Source organism: Triticum dicoccoides, chromosome 4B (assembly GCF_002162155.2).
Source record: "Triticum dicoccoides isolate Atlit2015 ecotype Zavitan chromosome 4B, WEW_v2.0, whole genome shotgun sequence".
Lineage (NCBI taxonomy): Eukaryota > Viridiplantae > Streptophyta > Magnoliopsida > Poales > Poaceae > Triticum > Triticum dicoccoides.
In genome coordinates this window covers 56,840,110-56,862,896 of record NC_041387.1, presented here as the reverse complement: position 1 = coordinate 56,862,896, position 22,787 = coordinate 56,840,110, and positions in this window count along the sequence as shown.

The window sequence follows — 22,787 nt, the reverse complement described above, 5'->3', positions numbered from 1 at the left end:
TGTGTTGTCCATGTCTCTTTCACACATGCACACACACTTTTTTAGTCACTCTTTCTATTTCATTCTCTCTCTCTCTCTCTCTCTCTCTCTCTCTCTAGATAGGTACTCTCTCACGTCCATAAGCATATGGATGTTTTGAAAACTCAAACCTCAGGAAAGTTTGACCAGGTATATGTGGAGAAAAACATTTACATCTGGAACGATCATTAGATTCATCACAACATGTAGTTACTTCATACTATCATTTATCTTTGGTATTGTAGATACAAGTAATTTCTTTATAAACATGTTGACATTATGGTATTAAGGATTTTCAGCCAATCAGTTTGGTTCACAACCTTGGAAAAATTGTATTCAAGATCAAGGCTATGCCTGCCACACTTGTCGTGCCTAAGCTTATGAACACCAACCAAAGTGCTTTCATTGGGGGAGATCCATTGTGGACAATTTTATACTATGCAACAATCTAGTGGACACCATGCTATGCTAACGGCCTGGCTATCAGCGTATATGGGGGAACTGTGCGGACGGCCAGGCCGTCGGCATATCTTGGAGCCACGAAGCACCTGATACCACCATGTCTAAATACTATGCCAGCGGTCTGGCCGGCGGCAAACAGAGGGAACTATGCCGATAGCTTGGTCGTTGATACGTCTCCAACGTATCTATAGTTTTTGATTGTTCCATGCTATTATAGTATCAATCTTGGATGTTTTATATACCATTATATGCAATTGTATATAATTTTTTGGGACTAACCGATTAACTTAGTGCCTAGTGCCAATTGTTGTTTTTTTCCTGTTTTTGGCTTTTCAGGTAATCAATATCAAACAAAGTCCAAACAAATAAAAAACTGGATTCATTTTTTCTGGACTAGAATAGACCCTATAAGTTTCGGGAGAAGGCCAGACAAGCTATGAGGGAGCGACAAGCTCGAGGGGCGCGCCCCCTAGGCTTGTGGGCCCCTCATGGCATCTCCAGCCCTAATTCCACCTCTATAAATTCTCAAATATTCCCCTGACATCAGAGAGCCACCGAAAATACTTTTTCGCCGCCACAAGTTCCAAAACCACGAGATCCCATCTAGAGGCCTTCTCCGGTACTCTGTCGGAGGGGGAATCAATCAAAGAGGGGCTCTACATCAACCTTGTTACCCTTCTGATGATGCATGAATAGTTTACCAAAGACCTACGGGTCCATAGCTAGTAGCTAGATGGCTTATTCATTCTCTTTGATCTTCAATACAATGTTCTCCTTAATGTTCTTGGAGATATATTTGATATAATGACTTTTTGCAGCCTGTTTGTTGGGATCCGATGAATTGTGAGTTTATGATCAGATCTATCCATGAATATTATTTATGTTTTCTCTAAACTATTTTATGCATGATTACTATAGCTTTGTATTTCTCTCTGATCTATTGATTTGGTTTGCCCAAATAGATTGATTTTTCTTGCAATGGGGGAGGTGCTTTGTAATGCGTTCGATCTTGCGGTGCTCAATCCCAGTGATAGAAGGGGACATCACACGTAATGTATTGTTTCTAATAAGGATAAAAATATGGCGTTTATTCATACGTGATTTTATCTTGTCCACATCATGTCATCTTCCTTAAGGCGTTACTCCGTTCTTTATGAACTTAATACTCTAGATGCATTCTGGATAGCGACCAATGTGTGGAGTAATAGTAGTAGATGCAGAATCATTTCGGTGTACTTGTCTCGGACGTGCCAATATTTGATCATTGCCTTGGATATCGTCATAATTATTTGCTTTTCTATCAATTGCCCAACAGTAATTTGTTTACCCAATGTATGCTATTTTCAAGAGAGAATGCTCTAGTGAAAACTATGGCCCCCACGTCTACTTTTATCCTATATTAAAACCAAAAATACCTTGTTGCGTTTTTACTTTATTTATTTTATTTTGTATTTTTGTTCAGTCTATCTATCAAACACCATACAATTTAATCTTGCTCGTAACCGTCAAGGGATTGACAACCCCTTGTTCGGGTTGGGTTGCAAGGATTTGTTGTTTGTGTTCAGGTGCTGCTAATGAGGTGTTGCTTGGTTTTCCTACTGGATTGATATCCATGGTTCTTAAATGAGGGAAATACTTATCTCTGGTGTACTGCATCATCCTCTCCTCTTCGAGGAAATTCCAACGCAGTTCACAAGTAGCAAGAAGAATTTCTACTACCATTGCCAGGTAGACATCATGAACATCTATCAAGTACCTTCACATAAACTTTCATCGCCTTGCATTTATTTTATTTGCCTTTTGCCTCTCGTTTTCATCTCCCCCACTTCTAAATTTTTTTACAAAAATATTTTCTATTTTCCTTTTTTTGTTTGCTTGTCCACTCTATCGTTATGGCTAGTTCTTCCCTTGTTACGTGTACCCCTGAAAATGAAGTTCTCAACTTTAAGCAAAGGGGAGGAGAGAATTTCAAAGATGTTTAGTAAGGATTTGCGATGGTCAAAATAGATCACCTCGTAAGCAATCTACTACCGTTCTTCTTTGCAATTTTTATGTGGGTGTTACTACTTGGTATAGATTTGTGCTTGATACTATTACTGGAGGGAATTTCTTGAGTAGTCACCCTATGCATGCTTTCAATTCTATGGGAAACCTAGTGCGATCACCACCTATCACTATTAATGAAACAATTTTAGCCTTGGAACATGTTATGCAAAGGCTTGATGCTATTGAAAATAAAATGCCTACTAGAGCATATTGAAAATTTGGATAAAAAAGATTCATGATCATGTTACCCAATTTGGATCAAAGGTAGGGATTACTCTTAAGATGCTAAAGGATAAAGAACCAATAATCAATGAAAGAGTAGAGCAAAGTCCCGCTAGGATTGATAAGTTGGAATAAATTATTACTAATTTGGGTTTCGCTTTTTATTCTGTTAAAACTATAGAAAAAACTCCACCTAGCAAGAGTTGAAAGTTTATATATGTTCCTAAAAACAAGGGTGCCACATCTAGCAACAACGGCGAAGATCTTAAAATGATTAATGTTCACCCAATTTTGTTGATTTGATAAAGGAACCTACATATGAAAACAAATCTCTTCATTTTGTTCCTAGGAGTGTGATCATTAAAAGCTTGTATGCTATAACTCCTAGGAATTATGAATGTGTGATTGAGGAGTTAGAATATAAAGGAGACAACACTTTAAATATGCATTATACCTAGCTAGGGGGGTAAAACGATAGCGCTAGTTGGGAGGCAACCCAATATTTACTTTTTATTTTTTGTTTCTTTTCTGTTTTTCAATAAGCACACAATTATGCTACTATTAGGTTGTGTTTTTTGTGTTTAAATTAGTGTTTGTGCCAAATAAAGCCTTTGGGATGATTTGGTTGATAGTTGCTTTGATTTTTGTGCAAAAATTAGAAAATTTTATGTCCAGTAGCATTATTGTTAAAAATCACTGAAGGGTCAAAAAATTCTGAATTTTTTACACATGATTGATATAAAAATTTCCCACGTTCTCCTAATTTTTAAGAAATTTTGGAGTTGCAGAAGTATGGTCATTGTTCAAGTTATTACAGGCTGTTCTGTTTTTGACAAATTTTGTTTTTGGTCCATTGTTTCGCTTGTTTTGATGAAACTATGGATTGTATCGGGGGGTACAAGATAGGGAGAAGTTAGAATACTGTAGGTATAATGCAAAAATAAAATATGAATGGGTTTTCAACAATACTTAAAGTAGTGATTTTCTTTATTATACTAACAGATCTCACGAGGTTTTGTTGAGTTTTGTGTGATTGAAGTTTTTTAGTTTTGGGTGAGATCATGATGGATGAAGGAATAAGGAGTGTCAAGAGCCTAAGTTTGGGGATTCCTGAGGAACCCAAAGGTAATATTCAAGGAATCCCAAGCAACTAAGCTTGGGGATGCCCCGGAAGGCATCCCCTCTTTCTTCTACCAACTATCGGTAGTTTTACTTGGAGCTATATTTTTATTCGTCACATGATATGAGTTTTGCTTGGAGCGTCGTGTATTATATGAGTCATTTCTTTGGTTGCTTTTTAGTTTTTCACAATCATATTTATTGAACACACCTTTTTGAGAGGGACACACATTCTTCGTGATTTGTTAGAATAATCTATATGCTTCACTTATATCTTTTGAGCTAGGCAGTTGCTCTAGTACTTCACTTATATCTTTTTGAGCACGTCGGTGTTTATATTTTGAAGAAATATATGAACTCTCATCCTTCACTTATATCTTTTTGAGAGTTGATAATAGTAATGGTAATTTGCACAAGATATGAATTTGGTCCCAAAGTGATGAATATCGAAGAAGGATATAATAAAAAATTCCATATAGATCAATGGATGTGATAAGTTTTATTCCTTGCAATAGTTTTGTGATATGGAGATGATAATATGTCAATCATGCTAGTGAGCAATTATGCTTTAGTAAGAATATTGGTGTTAAGGTTTCTGAATTGCTATGCATGCACTTAAAGTCAATAGTTATGCAATGAAGTTACATCCTACTTATGGTGCATTATTCAGTGTTAGTGATGTTCAATGCATGTTTATGACCGTTTTTGTTTTTTGGTTGGTTGTTTCTCAATCTATTTGATAGCCTCCACTTGTACTAAGCGGAAATACTGCTTGTGAATCCAATTCCTTAAACCCAAAACTATGCCAAATGAGTCCACCATACCTACATATATGCGGTATTTCCATGTCATTCCAGTAAATTTGCATTTGCCAACTCTAATCATTCAAAAAAAATCCGTATTGTGTGCCCGTACTGCTCATGAAGCGGCAGGGGTGGCCAATATTTTTCATGCTAGGTGTGTTATTCTCACGATGAGTGTTTATTCACTTGTCATTGCACGAGAAAGTGGCAAGGTAATAGGGATGTCCAATCCTGAAACGGAAAAATCAATAATAAATTCCTTCGAAAGTGTTGGTATAGAAGGCACCCATGGATACGGCTAGCCATGGATTGTGAAAGAATGGTGGAAAGGAAATAAACATTATTTTTTGCTTGGGAACTGCCTATAATGTGTCTAGCATGGAAGATATTGGGAATTCTCGGTCGTTTTTGTTCACAGGAAAAGCATGCCTATCTCAAAAACAATTTTAAACCTTGAGCTCTGGCACCTCTGCAAATCTCTGCAAAGGGCTTGACTATTTGCTTTTATGCAATTTTTATTTTTATTTGAGTCTCCATCTTCTCTTATAAATCACCAATTGGAGAGATAGTCATACTTGTGCATTAGATGTAGCTAATGTTGAGTGTATTTCATGAATGGATCAACGGATGAGCATAATGGGCTAGCGATAACTTACTTTAGCATTGATATTTTGAAAGACATAGTTGCTTGTTGGAATACTTGAGTATTTATGTTTTCATGTCAAATTATAGACTATTACTTTGAATCGCTCAAGTCCAAATATCCAAGCTACAAAAGAAAAATATTGTATGATGAATGTGTTGGGTAGCATTCCACATCAAAAATTCCGTTTTTATTATTTACCTACTCGAGGACAAGCGGGAATTAAGCTTGAGGATGCTTGATACATCTCCAACGTATCTATAATTTTTAATTGTTCCATGCTATTATAGTATCAACTTGGATGTTTTATATACCATTATATGCAATTATATATATATATATCATTTTTTGGGACTAACCTATAAACTTAGTGCCCGGTGCTAGTTTTTTTTTCCTATTTTTCACTTCTCTGGTAATCAATATCAAACAGAGTCCAAACGGAGAAAAAACTTTGGATTGATTTTTTCTCGACCAGAAGAGACCCTAGAAGGTTCGGGAGAAGGCCAGACGAGACACAAGGGAGTGACAAGCTCGAGGGGGCGCCCCAGGGGGCACCCCCCAGGATTGTGGGCCCCTTGTGGCACCTCCAACCCTAATTCCACCTCTATAAATTCTCAAATATTCCCTTGAGATCATAGAGCCACCCCAAATACATTTTTCGCCGTTGCAAGTTCCAGAACCACGAGATCCCATCTGGAGGCCTTCTCGAGTACTTTGCCTGAGGGGAATGGATCACAAAGGGGCTCTACATCAACCTTGTTGCACTTCCGATGATGCATGAGTAGTTTACCACAGACCGGCGGGCCCATAGCTAGTAGTTAGATGACTTCTTCCATATCTTTGACCTTCAATACAATGTTCTCCTTGATGTTCTTGGAGACCTATTTGATGTAATTACTTTTTGCGATGTGTTTGTTGGGATCCGATGAATTGTGAGTTTATGATCAGATCTATCCATGAATATTATTTGTGTTTTCTCTGAACTCTTTTATGCATTATTACTATAGCTTTGTATTTATCTCTGATCTATTGATTTGGTTTGGCCAACTAGATTATTTTTTCTTGCAATGGGAGAGGTGCTTTGTAATGGTTTGATCTTGCGGTGCTCAATCCCAGTGATAGAGGGGGACATGACACGTATTGTATCATTGCTATTAAGGATAAAAGGATGGCGCTTATTCATATGTGAGTTTATCTTGTCTACATCATGCCATCTTCCTTAAGGCGTTACTCCGTTCTTTATGAACTTAATACTCTAGATGCATGTTGGATAGCGGTAGATGTGTGGAGTAATAGTAGTAGATGCAGAATCATTTCAGTCTACTTGTCTCGGAGCTGATGCCTATATATGATCATTGCCTTGGATATCGTCATAATTATTTACTTTTCTATCAATTTTCCAACAGTAATTTGTTTACCCGCTGTATGCTATTTTCAAGAGATATGCCTCTACTGAAAACTATGGCCCTCGGGTCTACTTTTATCCTATATTAAAACCAAAAATACCTTGTTGTGTTTTTACTTTATTTATTTTATTTTGTATTTTTGTTCAGTCTATCTATCAACCACCATATAATTTAATCTTGCTCGTAACCGTCAAGGGATTGACAACCCATTGTTCGTGTTGGGTTGCAAGGATTTGTTGTTTGTGTGCAGCTGCTGCTAACGAGGTGTTGCTTAGTTATCCTACTGGATTGATAACCTTGGTTCTTTACTGAGGAAAATACTTATCTCTACTGTATTGCATCATCCTCTCCTCTTCGAGAAAATCCCAACGCAGTTCACAAGTAGCAGTTGTCAGCATAGCTTCGAGCCACGAAGCGCTAGGTGCCGCCACATGTCGATGCTAGCCATCGGCATAGTTCCCCGTGTATGCCGACGACCTGGCCGTCGGCATACCGTCCACACGTGGCAGGCTCTGGTAGGGTCGAATTGCCGACGGTTCCGTCAGCTATCGTCTGATCTTTTTTGCCGATGGTGGTACAAGGTCGACAGCCGAACGGAAGCCATCAGCACATATCGCTATGGCGAGGGCGTCTCTAGGTCGATGGACCGTCTAGAATACGCCGACAAGGCTATGCCGACAGCTGCGGACGATTTCTTCCGTATGCTGATGGCCTCCCTAAGACTCATGTGGTGTTTTCGCTCTATTACCTCGACCTTTCTGTGTCAGGTTCTACGTCATCATGGTTTTTGGCCTAGATGGCTCGCGTGATGGGCCTTGCTCCTTTCCTATGCAAGTATCGAAGTCCTAGTCAATGCTTTCCCTAGCGACAATTTTTGGCATGGTAACGGTCTTCGTCAGGGAGATCCTGTCTCTCCCCTTCTATTCATTTTGGTCATGGACGTCTTGCTAGCAATCTTCGTAAAGGTTGAGGAAGCTGGCATTTTCTCCTTGCTCGCGAGACCGGGCTTCCGACATCGCATATCCTTTTATGATGATGATGGTGTTCTGCTGCTCAAGCCCACTAATGCTAAAATTGTACGGGAAGGTGCTACGCAACAAAATTTTATGCTACACGATCACACCCAGAAACACTAGGAAGATGGATGTAACGATCAAACTCATCGACAGTGCAGAGTAGCGGAAGTAGTGACGAGTCGGTGCAGCGTGACGATTCCCATTGATTCCCACAGCTAGGTTATACCTCCCAGCCATGAGATTGTTCTCCGAGATGAGAGTCGGTGTAGATGACCCCTTCGAGGTATCCACGTGTTCTGAAGTAGTAGTCTAGCAGAGTTTCGACGTCCATGAAGAAGAATTATGAGAAAACTAAAGAGAGAAAGCCTAGCGGCGCTTCTCTTCTAATTAGGAGTCTAATTATATTAGACCAATGAGATCAAGATTAGAGATCGTCTAATTAGGAGGCTAAACAGTTGGCACAACTAGACATGGAGAGCATGGAGCTATGCGGGAGAGAAGCCCTTGGATTTCATCTGTTTCAAGAGGGAGCCCTCCACATCTCTACTCTTATAAGAAAAACCGAGTTGGTGATGATGGTGTGCCTGCCATCTTGTAATATAGGCCGTCTGATCTATCTCTGAAGGACAGAAAGCAAACTATGACAATTTTACAAAAGATACCCGCACATCTCTCCACATTTATAGATAAGGCCTTGCCTCGTTCATCCTTATCTCCCACAACATCATTGCTGAGCAGTTAAAAAAGGAAATCTTTGGAACAATCTAGCATGGTAGCCGTTGCCGGCGCAGTCCATCCCCATGCCTCCGCCCAGTCCGACCACCAGTCACCACCATGCCCTACTCCTCCTCACCTTATCTCTCATCTTTCTCGAGATATCATTTTTTTCGATGAAATTCTTGAGATACCATTATTCCGATAAAATTCTCAAGATATCATTAGTTTTTACACATGGGATTACTCCTGCATGGGTCAATCACAACAGGTGTTCTGTAAAAAATGCATCTTGATGTTCCGTGCAATGCACGGGCATCTTGCTAGTATAATATATGTGTGGACAAGGAAGAGGGAGCCCCATGAAGGAGGAATCCTTCTCCCCTTGCACACGGAAGAATCCCTTCCCTTTCCCAATTCGGTCTGGGGCGCACCATGTGGGCCCTGTGGGGCTCACTAGGAGTCGTCATCTCATGATGGTCCTTGAGAACTTTCTTTCACAAATAAAATCCTGGATTCTATGGATGTCTCCACAACCCATTGTGAGAGCCCGAAAAATTTCCATATATATATCTAGACTTTCTGAAATCATGTTATACCGATCCGGAATTCCCAGAACCTTTCTGTGGAACACTTTCAGAACTACCTAAAACTCTTTCGGTGCTCTTTTAACTCATTTCTCCAATAGCCAGGACTAGAACCCGTTAAGCGTGTGACCAAACAGGTTCAGAAATAAGCAGACATGTCCCGAAACACCTTCTAGACAATAGTTAACACACCCTTAGTTAACAGTGGGATTTGGATGGGTTGTTCACTTCAGCATTCACCAAACACTTAAGAAAATCTAATATGGGGTATTTGCCTGCCTGCAGAGAGAGTCATATGCCCGTACCACACTTAGCTAATTACACACTTCTTAACATGATACACAACCGAAGTACAACAATATTATAAAAATAAATATGCAACAAAGATATCTTTTATATCTGAGTAGCTAGTCCACACTATTACAGTTTTTGCACTATGTGTACTTCCACGTCACCTCAGTTACCAATAGTCATCTGATTAAAATTTTGTAACATCGGCAAGTCAGCCATGTACCCATAAGGTGCATTTTTGCATTAATCTATCAATATAAACAATATCACATCATGAAATCATGCATGTCTTTTTTCTGGTGCGAATAAAGCCATGCATAATCAGTCATACTTTAATATATTTTTAAAGTAAGTTTATGTGTGGTTCTAGACAGCATACGTGGTGGGTGTGCGCTAACTAGCAATAAGCCTATGAGGGTGCTATAAGCACCAAATAAGCAATTCCATGCCTACTTTTATTTGGGGTTAAAACAGAAATGGGGCATGTGGTCCCCGAAAAAGATGTTGGGCGTGCTGTTTGAATCAAGTTGAAACTGGCCAACCCTCCTAAATCAAATTGATGTCGAAAGTTACTAGGGGGCACACAATATGTCCCCTCTTTCTCAGCAGCTCTCTCCGGTGGTCCTCGCTCGTGTGTCCTTTTTTCCGGGTTATCTTCTCCTTTTGTGAAGCTCCAAAAAAACTGAATGTTTTAGAATTTTCAACTTTATTATTTTTAGTTGAAAACTTTTAGCTTTACAAAAGTTTGATTTTCCAAGTGGTGCAAAATAAATCAAAAAATAATATTGAACTTTTATGTTTTGTCATTGAAATTTTGAATTTTGGAAAGTTCAAATGAAAAGTTTTCCTAAATTTGAAATTTTAAAAGATGGTGGACCATTTTTGAAAGATGGTGCATGCATTATCAAAAATTTCCTAAAAAGGGAACTTTTTGAAAATAAGAAAAGTCCAACCAAACACGACTTTCCAAAAACAAGAAGTCCCCACTTGGTTGAATTTGGCCACGTTACTCCTGCCTGACGGATGGTGCGGTCGCTATTAACGCAAAGCCATCCAATGTTGCCGCGGTCAAATTTGGACACTCCTTTCTTGGTAACTTTCCCTATGTGGTGCTTCCTACTTAAAAAAACTTTTTGGCAATTTCAGGAGTTGTAATATTCACTTAGAATATTTTTTGCCCACCTTCTTGAATTTGAAGCTTTCAAATATTCAAATCTTGAAAATAAATTGAGCTCTTGAAAATTTTGAACTTCAAAATTTACGAGTTTTTTAGAATTTGAAATTTAGAAATTTAAAACAACTTCCGGTATTTGGACATTCATGGTTTTCGAACTTTCCAAAATTTAATACTTTTGCAATTCTGAACTTTTCAAAATTCTAGAAACTTCACATGGGGTGAAACAAAAAGCTGAAAAGGCCACAGTTGTGTGGGGCTCGTGGAGGATAGAGAAAGTTGTGTGAGATAGATGATCATATACACAACAGTGGCCCACACCCTTTGTCCTGTATCGCATATGGATGCAACTGCAGCCCACAAAGCCTACGTGTGACATGGGTTTGTGATAGGTAAATGGGTGTCCTGATCTTTTGAAGAGATGATATCAATTTTGGTGGAGGAGACTTTCATGACCCTGCTACACCAAACAATTACGAGGCGCCTTAGCAATCGCTAAAACAACTTCGATATGATTATTGACGATATTGGAAACACGGTAAACCTAATCACAAAGATCAATCCTTACACATGTATCTCTCTAATGGACGTTCTACATGTTGCAGTGAACTTGAGTTAACCAGATTTTTAGTTTTCGTTTTAGTAAGACTGTTAGTTTAAAAACTAGTAGCAGAACTCATGCACAAAAGATGACACCAAACACATTGCAAGCGGGCATATCAAGTAATTGTATTGTGTACATGTGGAGGTACTTGGCATGATATTTTGATGTTCGCAGGTGATTGCCATAGGTTAAAAACAAATCAGTACAAATAGCACACAATCCTCGTCAACTAATTGATGAACCATTACTTGCAAGATACATTCAACCACAAAAATACTAGCAAAAGAAAAATGACAACTATTCAAGTTATACTCTAGAAGTTTGTACAAATAAGCTTACCTAATTATAAATCAAAAACCATCATTAAGATATTAGTTTTATCAACCACTTAAAAGGTGTCTACATGATATTTAAGAATAGAAAACACACACAAAATTCACATCTATAATTTATGACATTGTTAAAAATAATTCAAGAGAATGCAAATATATGTTACAATGATATGCAACAGAATTGTATAAGAAAGCACACTATAACTAATATGTATGAACAACGATATGTGATTAACTATGTAAATAATACTCTTAAGACCGCAACATGATAAAGTTAATTATAAATAGATATAAAAGTTGAGCATAAATCATATTTATAATTTGACCCATGTTCCAATTTGTTTGGACAAGTGACATCTCAAAGTTTAGCCACAAATTAAATAAGCAACATTTCTTGCTTAGATTTAGCCTACAAAGATTTAGTAGTTCACTACTCAGGTTAGACATGCACGAAAAAGAACATTATATTGTAGAAGAGAACCTGCATTCACCGGGACATCCATATCATGAAGATCTGTAGCTTCACTTTTTTCTGACAAATTGAGTTGAAGTTGCTTCATGTACTTTATTTTATCATCATCACTACGTATATGGCCCTCAAACAAGCTTGTAGGCTCATATGCTTCAGACTCTCTTGTGACCATGTTGTTGAATTCGTGAATCATCTCCTCTTCACTCATGGCATTGTCCATTGTTCTATTAGAGATCAACCTGATGGGAGAGAAGACATAGTGCAAGTGGGGTGCGGCGGGTGGCTCCGAGGCGGTGGGCAGGGCGAGGGAGACGGAGAGGAGACCAAGGCGGCTGGGCTCCGAGAGCGGATTCTCTTCGGTGCCGAGGAGGAGGGTGCTCGCCCTAGCGGTCGTCAGCGGGTGGGCTGCTCGGGATGGGATGGGGATGGGGAAGTTGTATGGTTGTTCCAGGGATGAAAATTGAGGTGGGGAGCCGTGTGTTTCGACGTGGACACGGAAGGCGTAATTTGGTAGGCTTTGAGGGATCAAATTGGCATCTATCAAAACATAATTAACATAGAACACTGATAAATGCTCACATACAAACTAGGACAAATGGGTCGGCCCGGCCTGGGTTATACAGGCCAGGCACGGCAAGTACACGGGCCATGCTGGAACAACACGCATGCTTCCCTCTCTGGCCCAGGCCCGCCCCCCTTCTTACACGGGCCAGCATGTCGGCCCGTTTAGCCCGCTGGCCCGCATGGAATCCAGCCCATTAGGTTATTTTGGGCCTATATTAGTCTATTAGGCTACATAAAAAACTAAGTGGGACGTGTCGTGTCGGCACTTATGTCCAGCCTCGCGGCCCACGCATAACCCTAGGTGTGCCATGTGCCGGCACGGCCCAATTATAAACATGTCGGTTCGGGCACACGGCTATCTGATCGGCACGCTAAAACTGAAGGAAATATGCCATAGAGGCAATAATAAAGTTATTATTTATTTCCTTATATCATGATAAATGTTTATTATTCATGCTAGAATTGTATTAACCGGAAACATAATACATGTGTGAATACATAGACAAACATAGTGTCACTAGTATGCCTCTACTTGACTAGCTCGTTGAATCAAAGATGGTTAAGTTTCCTAGCCATGGACAAAAGAGTTGTCATTTGATTAACGGGATCACATCATTAAGAGAATGATGTGATTGACATGACCCATTTCGTTAGCCTAGCACTTGATCGTTTAGTATGTTGCTATTGCTTTCTTCATGACTTATATATGTTCCTGTAACTATGAGATTATGCAACTCCCGTTTACCGGAGGAACACTTTGGGTGCTACCAAACGTCACAACGTAATTGGGTGATTATAAAGGAGTACTACAGGTGTCTCCAAAGGTACATGTTGGGTTGGCGTATTTCGAGATTAGGTTTTGTCACTCCGATTGTCGGAGAGGTATCTCTGGGCCCTCTCGGTAATGCACATCACTATAAGCCTTGCAAGCAATGTAGCTAATGAGTTAGTTACGGAATGATGCATTACGTAACGAGTATAGAGACTTGCCGGTAACGAGATTGAACTAGGTATTAGATACCAACGATCGAATCTCGGGGAAGTAACATACCGATGACAAAGGGAACAAAGTATGTTGTTATGCGGTTTGACCGATAAAGATCTTCGTAGAATATGTAGGAGCCAATATGGGCATCCAGGTTCCACTATTGGTTATTGACCAATAATAGTTCTAGGTCATGTCTACATAGTTCTCGAACCCGTAGGGTCCGCACGCTTAAGGTTTCGATGACAGTTATATTATGAGTTTATGAGTTTTGATGTACCGAAGGAGTTCGGAGTCCCGGATGAGATTGGGGACATGACGAGGAGTCTCGAAATGGTCGAGACGTAAAGATCGATATATTGGACGACTATATTCGGAGTTCGGAAAGGTTCCGAGTGATTCGGGTATTTTTCGGAGTACCGGAGAGTTACGGGAATTCGCCGGGGAGTATATAGGCCTTATTGGGTCATACGGGAATAGAGGAGAGAGGCGAAAAGGAAGGAGGCCTGCGCCCCCCCTCTGGTCCGAATTGGACAAGGGGCGCAACCCCCCTTTCCTTCTTCCTCTCCCCCTCTTTCCCCTTCTCCTACTCCAACAAGGGAGGTGGAATCCTACTAGGACTAGGGAGTCCTAGTACGACTCCACACTTGGCGCGCCCCCTCCTAGGGCCGGCCTCCTCTCCCCTTGCTCCTTTATATACGGGGGCAGGGGGCACCCCATGGGACACAAGTTGATCTGCGGATCGTTCCTTAGCCGTGTGCGGTGCCCCCCTCCACCATATTCCACCTCGGTCATATCGTCGCGGAGTTTAGGCGAAGCCCTGCGCCGGTAGAGCATCATCATCGTCACCATGCTGTCGTGCTGACGGAACTCATCCCCGATACTTTGCTGGATCGGAGTCCGGGGATCGTCATCGAGCTGAATGTGTGCTGAACTCGGAGGTGCCGTGCGTTCGGTACTTGGATCGGTCGGATCGTGAAGACGTACGACTACATCAACCGCGTTGTCATAACGCTTCCGCTTACGGTCTACGAGGGTACGTGGACAATACTCTCCCCTCTTGTTGCTATACCATCACCATGATCTTGCGTGTGCGTAGGAAAATTTTGAAATTACTATGTTCCCCAACAGTGGCATCCGAGCCTAGGTTTTATGCGTTGATGTTATATGCACGAGTAGAACACAAGTGAGTTGTGGGCGATACAAGTCATACTGCTTACCAGCATGTCATACTTTGGTTCGGCGGTATTGTTGGATGAAGCGGCCCGGACCGACATTACGCGTACGCTTACGTGAGACTGGTTTTACCGCCGTGCTTTGCACACAGGTGACTAGCGGGTGTCTGTTTCTCCAACTTTAGTTGAACCGAGTGTGGCTACGCCCAGTCCTTGCGAAGGTTTAAATAGCACTAACTTGACAAACTATCGTTGTGGTTTTGATGCGTAGGTAAGAACGGTTCTTGCTCAGCCCATAGCAGCCACGTAAAACTTGCAACAACAAAGAAGAGGACGTCTAACTTGTTTTTGCAGGGCATGTTGTGATGTGATATGGTCAAGACGTGATGCTATATTTTATTGTATGAGATGATCATGTTTTGTAACCGAAGTTATCGGCAACTGGCAGGAGCCATATGGTTGTCGCTTTATTGTATGAAATGCAAATGCCCTGTAATTGCTTTACTTTATCACTAAGCGGTAGCGATAATCGTAGAAGCAATAGATGGCATAGCGATAACGATGCTACGATGGAGATCAAGGTGTCACGCCGGTGACGATGGTGATCACGACGGTGCTTCGAAGATGGAGATCACAAGTACAAGATAATTATGGCCATATCATATCACTTATATTGATTGCATGTGATGTTTATCCTTTATGCATCTTATCTTGCTTTGATTGACGGTAGCATTTTAAGATGATCTCTCACTAATTATCAAGAAGTGTTCTCCCTGAGTATGCACCATTGCGAAAGTTCTTCGTGCTGAGACACCACGTGATGATCGGGTGTGATAGGCTCTACGTTCAAATACAACGGGTGTAAAATAGTTGCACACGCAGAATACTCAGGTTAAACTTGACGAGCCTAGCATATACAGATATGGCCTCAGAACACGGAGACCGAAAGGTCGAACGTGAATCATATAGTAGATATGATCAACATAGTGATGTTCGCCATTGAAACTACTCCATCTCACGTGATGATCGGACATGGTTTAGTTGATTTGGATCACGTAATCACTTAGATGACTAGAGAGATGTCTGTCTAAGTGGGAGTTCTTAAGTAATATGATTAATTGAACTTTAATTTATCATGAACTTAGTCCTGGTAGTATTTTGCAAATTATGTTATAGATCAATAGCTCGTGTTGTTGCTTTCATATGTTTATTTTGATATGTTCCTAGAGAAAACTGTGTTGAAAGATGTTAGTAGCAATGATGCGGATTGGAACCGTGATCTGAGGTTTATCCTCATTGCTGCACAGAAGAATTATGTCCTTGATGCACCGCTAGGTGACAAACCTATTGCAGGAGCAGATGCAGACGTTATGAACGTTTGGCTAGCTCAATATGATGACTACTTGATAGTTTAGTGCACCATGCTTGACGGCTTAGAATCGGGACTTCAAAGATGTTTTGAACGTCATGGACCATATGAGATGTTCCAGGAATTGAAGTTAATATTTCAAGCAAATACCCGAGTTGAGAGATATGAAGTCTCCAACAAGTTCTATATCTAAAAGATGGAGGAGAATCGCTCAACTAGTGAGCATGTGCTCAGATTGTCTGGGTACTTCAAATCGCTTGAATCAAGTGGGAGTTAATCTTCTAGATAAGATAGTGATTGACAGAATTCTCTAGTCACCCTCACTAAGTTACTAGAACTTTGTGATGAACTATAGTACACAAGGGATGATGAAAACGATTCCCGAGCTCTTCGTGACGTTGAAATCGACGAAGGTAGAAATCAAGAAAGAGCATCAAGTGTTGATGATTGACAAGACCACTAGTTTCAAGAAAAGGGCAAAGGGAAAGAAAGGGAAACTTCAAGTAGAGTGGCAAACAAGTTGTCACTCCCGTGAAGAAGACCAAAGCTAGACCAAAGCCTGAAACTGAGTGCTTACACTTCAAAGGAAATAGTCACTAGAAGCGGAAATGCCCTAAATATTTGGTGGATAAGAAGGATGGCAAAGTGAACAAGGGTATATTTGATATACAGGTTATTGATATGTGCCTTACTAGTGTTTATAGTAACCCCTGAGTATTTGATACTTGTTCGGTTGCTAAGATTAGTAACTCGAAACAGGAGTTACATAATAAACATAGACTAGTTGAGGGGAAGTGACGATGAGTGTTGGAAATAGTTCCAAGATTGATATGATCATCATCACACACTCCCTATATTTTCGAGATTAGTGTTAAACCTAAATAAATGTTATTTAGCGTTTGCGTTGAGCATGAATATGATTTGATCATGTTTATTGCGATACAGTTATTCATTTGAAGTTAAAGAATAATTGTTATTCTGTTTACATGAATAAGACCTTCGATGGTTATACACCCAATGAAGATAGTTTGTTGGATCTCGATCGTAGTGATACACATATTCATAATATTGATGCCAAAAGATGCAAAGTTAATAATGATAGTGCAAATTATTTGTGGCACTGCCGTTTGGGTCATATCGGTGTAAAGCGCATGAAGAAACTCCATAAAGATGGATTTTCGGAATCACTTGGTTATGAATCATTTGATGCTTGCGAACCGTGCCTTTTGGGCAAGATGACTAAAACTCCATTCTCCGGAACAATGGAACAAGCTACTGACTTATTGGAAATAATACATACCGATGTATACGATCCAATGAGTGTTGATGCTCGTGGCAAGTATCGTTATTTTCTGACCTTCACAAAACGATTTGAGCAGATATGGGTATATCTACTTGATGAAACATAAGTCTGAAATAATTGAAAGGTTCAAAGAATTTCAGAGTTGATCCAATGAGTGTTGATGCTCGTGGCAAGTATCGTTATTTTCTGACCTTCACAAAACGATTTGAGCAGATATGGGTATATCTACTTGATGAAACATAAGTCTGAAATAATTGAAAGGTTCAAAGAATTTCAGAGTGAAGTGGAAAAATCATCGTAACAAGAAAATAAAGTTTCTACGATCTGATCTCGGAGACGAATATTTGAGTTACGAGTTTCAACCTGATAAGCTCGAACCCAAATCGGAGAAGTGCGTCTTCATAGAATACCCAAAGGAAACTGTTGGGTACACCTTCTATCACAGATCCGAAGGCAAAAACATTCGTTGCTAAAGAATAGATCCTTTCTAGAGAAGGAGTTTCTCTCGAAAGAAGTGAGTGGGAGGAAAGTAGAGCTTGATAAGGTAATTTGTACCTTCTCCCGAATTGGAAAGTAGTTCATCACAGAAATCAGTTCCAGTGATTCCTACACCAATTAGTGAGGAAGCTAATGATGATGATCATGAAACTTCAAATCAAGTTACTACCAAACTTTGTAGATCTTCCAGATTAAGATCCACACCAGAGTGGTACGGTAATCTTATTCTAGAAATCATGTTACTAGACCATGATGAACCTACAAACTAAGAGGAAGCGATGATGAGCCCAGATTCCGCAAAATGGTTTGAGGCCATGAAATCTGAGATGGGATCCATGTATGAGAACAAAGTGTGGACTTTGGTGGACTTGCCCGATGATCGGCAAGCCATAGAAAATAAATGGATCTTCAAGAGGAAGACGAACGTTGATAGTAGTGTTACTATCTACAAAGCTCGACTTGTCACAAAAAGGTTTTCGACACAGTTCAAAATGTTGACTACAATGAGATTTTCTCAACTGTAGCGATGCTTAAGTCTGTTCGAATCATGTTAGCAATTGCCACATTTTATGAAATCTGGCAAATGGATGTCAAAACTGCATTCCTTAATGGATTTATTAAAAAAGAGTTGCATATGTTGCAACCAGAAGGTTTTGTCAATCCTAAAGGTGCTAACAAATTGTGCAAGCTCCAGTGATCCATCTATGGACTGGTGCAAGCATCTCAGAGTTGGAATATACGCTTTGATGAGTTGATCAAAGCATATGGTTTTATACAGACTTTTGAAGAAGCCTGTATTTACAAGAAAGTGAGTGGGAGCTCTGTAGCATTTCTAATATTATATGTGGATGACATATTGTTAATTGGAAATGATATGGAAATTCTGGATAGCATGAAAGGATACTTGAATAAGAGTTTTTCAAAGCAAGACATCGGTGAAGCTGCTTACACATTGAGCATCAAGATCTATATAGATAGATCAAGACGCTTGATAAGATTTTTCAATGAGTACTTACCTTGATAAATTTTTGAAATAGTTCAAAATGGAACAGTCAAAGAAGGAGTTCTTGCCTGTGATGCAAAGGTATGAAGTTGAGTAAGACTCAAGACCCGACCATGGCAGAAAATAGAAAGAGAATGAAAAGTCATTCACTATGCCTCAGTCATAGGTTCTATAAAGTACGCTATGCTGTGAACCAGACCTATTGTATACCTTGCTCTGAGTTTGACAAAGGAATACAATTTTGATCTAATAGTAGATCACTGGACAGCGGTCAAGAATATCCTTAGTAAGAACTAAGGAGATGTTTCTCGATTATGGAGGTGATAAAAGAGTTTGTTGTAAAAGTTACATTGGTGCAAACTTTTACACTGATCCAGATGACTCTAAGTCTCAATCTGGATACATATTGAAAGTGGGAGCAATTAAGCTAGAGTAGCTCCATGCAGAGCATTAAAGACATAGAATATTTGCAAAATACATACGGCTCTGAATGTGATAGACCCGTTGATTAAGCTTCTCTCACAAGCAAAACATGATCATACCTTAGTACTCTTTGGGTGTTAATCACATAGCGATGTGAACTAGATTATTGACTCTAGTAAACCCTTTGGGTGTTGATCACATGACGATGTGAACTATGGGTATTAATCACATACAGATGTGAATATTAGTGTTAAATCACATGGCAATGTGAACTAGATTATTGACTCTAGTGCAAGTGGGAGACTGAAGGAAATATGCCCTAGAGGCAATAATAAAGTTATTATTTATTTCCTTATATCATGATAAATGTTTATTATTCATGCTAGAATTGTATTAACCGGAAACATAATACATGTGTGAATACGTAGACAAACATAGTATCACTAGTATGCCTCTACTTGACTAGCTCGTTGAATCAAAGATGGTTAAGTTTCCTAGCCATGGACAAAAGAGTTGTCATTTGATTAACGGGATCACATCATTAGGAGAATGATGTGATTGACATGACCCATTCCGTTAGCCTAGCACTTGATCGTTTAGTATGTTGCTATTGCTTTCTTCATGACTTATACATGTTCCTGTAACTATGAGATTATGCAACTCCCGTTTACCGGAGGAACACTTTGGGTGCTACCAAACGTCACAACGTAACTGGGTGATTATAAAGGAGTACTACAGGTGTCTCCAAAGGTACATGTTGGATTGGCGTATTTCGAGATTAGGTTTTGTCACTCCGATTGTCGGAGAGGTATCTCTGGGCCCTCTCGGTAATGCACATCACTATAAGCCTTGCAAGCAATGTAGCTAATGAGTTAGTTACGGAATGATGCATTACGTAACGAGTAAAGAGACTTGCCGGTAACGAGATTGAACTAGGTATTAGATACCGACGATCGAATCTCGGGTAAGTAACATACCGATGACAAAGGGAACAAAGTATGTTGTTATGCGGTTTGACCGATAAAGATCTTCGTAGAATATGTAGGAGCCAATATGGGCATCCAGGTTCCGCTATTGGTTATTGACCAAGAATAGTTCTAGGTCATGTCTACATAGTTCTCGAACCCGTAGGGTCCGCACGCTTAAGGTTTCGATGACAGTTATATTATGAGTTTATGAGTTTTGATGTACCGAAGGAGTTCGGAGTCCCGAATGAGATTGGGGACATGACGAGGAGTCTCGAAATGGTCGAGACGTAAAGATCGATATATCGAAGTTCGGAAAGGTTCCGAGTGATTCGGGTATTTTTCGGAGTACCGAAGAGTTACGGGAATTCGCCGATGAGTATATAGGCCTTATTGGGTCATACGGGAATAGAGGAGAGAGGCCAAAAGGAAGGAGGCCTGCGCCCCCCCTCTGGTCTGAATTGGACAAGGGGCGCAGCCCCCCTTTCCTTCTTCCTCTCCCCCTCTTTCCCCTTCTCCTACTCCAACAAGGGAGGTGGAATCCTACTAGGACTAGGGAGTCCTAGTACGACTCCACACTTGGCGTGCCCCCTCCTAGGGCCGGCCTCCTCTCCCCTTGCTCCTTTATATACGGGGGCAGGGGGGCACCCCATGGGACACAAGTTGATCTGCGGATCGTTCCTTAGCCGTGTGCGGTGCCCCCCTCCACCATATTCCACCTCGATCATATCGTCGCGGAGTTTAGGCGAAGCCCTGCGCCGGTAGAGCATCATCATCGTCACCACGCCGTCGTGCTGACGGAACTCGTCCCCGATACTTTGCTGGATCGGAGTCCGGGGATCGTCATCGAGCTGAACGTGTGCTGAACTCGGAGGTGCCGTGCGTTCGGTACTTGGATCGGTCGGATCGTGAAGACGTACGACTACATCAACCGCGTTGTCATAACGCTTCCGCTTACGGTCTACGAGGGTACGTGGACAACACTCTCCCCTCTTGTTGCTATACCATCACCATGATCTTGCGTGCGCGTAGGAATTTTTTTGAAATTACTACGTTCCCCAACAAAAACCAGCCCATTTGTCCAGGTTTGCTCACGTACATTCATCTCTATGAAGTCACGCACGCAAAATGTACCTCTAAAATAGTAAGTCAACACAACATATTTGAAGAAGTCACCAACGTCTTCTCTCGCTAAACCAACATCGTCAAAAAGTCTAAAACAGATCTAGAAAAGTAGAAGCACTATTGTTAAATTTAGGACTTGAACCCTGGTGAGCTGATTCAATCATCCAAGCTATGCTCAGTTCACAAGCAAAATTGAATGCTTAAATTCTCTTTTGATAAGGAGCTAAAAATGCGGAAATAAAAATGAATGCCACACATTCATTAGTCAATACTATTTTTTTAATGATTCAGATTTATTATCAAACTTAGTACAAAACACCTCAGACATAATAAAAATTACATCAAGGTCTCTGGATCATCGAAAGATTACTGCTGCCAGAACGATTCACCGATGCACCGCTGTCGTGACTCCCCTACCGAAGTCGGCTTGACCTTGCCAATGGCAGCCGGGAAGTCTTCTAACCAAATAATAACTCGATAAAAGATTCTTATAATATACTTCCTTCGTCTGAGTTTATTTAGTTCCCCTCATATTTTGTGTCAAACTTTAATGTAAACGTAACCAATAAAATATAAGTTTTATGTGGTAAAAATAATATTATTTGGAACTTCTTTCAAATACGAAGTTAGTCATATTAATTTCATGATATTTAGTTTAAATTTTGCTAATAATATCTATGGTCAAAACTAATCAAAAATGCAAAAGGGGGGTTAAAAACCCGGACAAAGAAAGTATCTAGTCTAGTTCAAGGTGTTGAAGTGTACAAGTAGATTGCCTAGCGGTGGCGGAGCTTTGAAGAAATAACGAGGCGGGCCCACCCAAAGGTGAGTACCCAAAAAAATTTAGATCGTCAACCATACCATCAGTTTTGTTCGTCATCTGATTGAATTTCAGACTATCCAAAGTGGTATATATAGCCGACAACTAAGAGGAAAGTTGGCATTGATTGGTTAATGAGAATTTTTTGGGAGAAAACAGAATTGCATCTGCGGCTCAGCAGCCAGCGGTGCTCGTTGCCTGGTTTCAGAATTTTGTTGTATATGGACGATATTTTCTGGTTTGGGGAATTAAGCACTATCTAGCCCATCCCTTGGATTTATAGTTGTTCATCCCAAAATATACACATCTAACCCATTTGTCCTCCAAGGACAAGTCTCGGTAAAATGGGGGAAACTATAGCGCATGCCCCCGCTGCGCACCTCGAGGCCAGCCATCCCTCGGCCCACCCCGCCGCCCATGACCCCCACCAGCTCGGCTTGGCAGATGACAATCCTAAGTTCAACCTTTAGTTTAAAAATATTGATAATTGAACAAAAAAATTGCCAATTCAAAAAATGTTCATGAATTTTTTTAAATGTCCTAAAAATTAGAAAATTGTTCATGAATTACAAAATAGTTTGTTGATTCATAAATTATTTGCTGATTTAAAAATTGATCATCCATTTTAGTAACTGTTTGATAAATCAA